The sequence below is a fragment of the Neopelma chrysocephalum genome, unplaced genomic scaffold, assembly GCF_003984885.1.
Source record: "Neopelma chrysocephalum unplaced genomic scaffold, ASM398488v2 Primary Assembly neopelma1_328, whole genome shotgun sequence".
NCBI lineage: Eukaryota > Metazoa > Chordata > Aves > Passeriformes > Pipridae > Neopelma > Neopelma chrysocephalum.
Window position 1 is genome coordinate 7,914 of NW_020897991.1, and position 608 is coordinate 8,521.

Below are 608 nucleotides of genomic sequence, written 5' to 3' on the forward strand. Positions count from 1 at the left end.
TGGGAGATGGTGGTGGTTCCCCAGGGAATTCCTGTTGCTTGTAGCTCTTCAGGGAATTCCCGTTGCACTGGGAGCTCCCCAAGGAATTCCTGTTGCACTGGGAGCTCGTGGCTCCCCAGGGAATTCCCGTCGCGCCGGTTCCCATTCCGGAGCGACTCTGCTGGAGCCAACATTCCAGCCCTGGATTCCATGAGTTGCCAGGTGATGGCAGCACCGGAACGTTCCCTCCTCCGGCAGCGAGTTGGGATCTTTCCCTATTTCCTCTACTTTGGGATTTTCCTCCTATTTCCCAGACAAACACTTTGGGATTTTCCTCTCTTTTCCAGACAATTTTCCTCTCTTTCCCACAAAATCACTTTGGGATTTTCCTTCTATTTCCCACACAAACACTTTGGGATTTTCCTCTATTCCCCACACAATCCCTTTGGGATTTTCCTCTCTTTCCCACAAAATCACTTTGGGATTTTCCTCTATTTCCCACAAAATCACTTTGGGATTTTCCTCTATTTCCCACACAATCCCTTTGGGATTTTCCTCTCTTTCCCAGACAATCCCTTTGGAATTTTCCTCTATTTCCCACACAATCCCTTTGGGATTTTCCTCTATTT

At 48.2% G+C, this 608-nt stretch overlaps 1 protein-coding gene across 1 annotated transcript in view; it reads right to left on the reverse strand.

Annotated features, from left to right (window-relative positions):
* BRD4 (bromodomain containing 4) overlaps positions 1–608 on the reverse strand; it is a 21,757-nt gene that overhangs the window by 7,218 nt on the left and 13,931 nt on the right. The gene's annotated exons all lie outside the window — the stretch shown is intronic.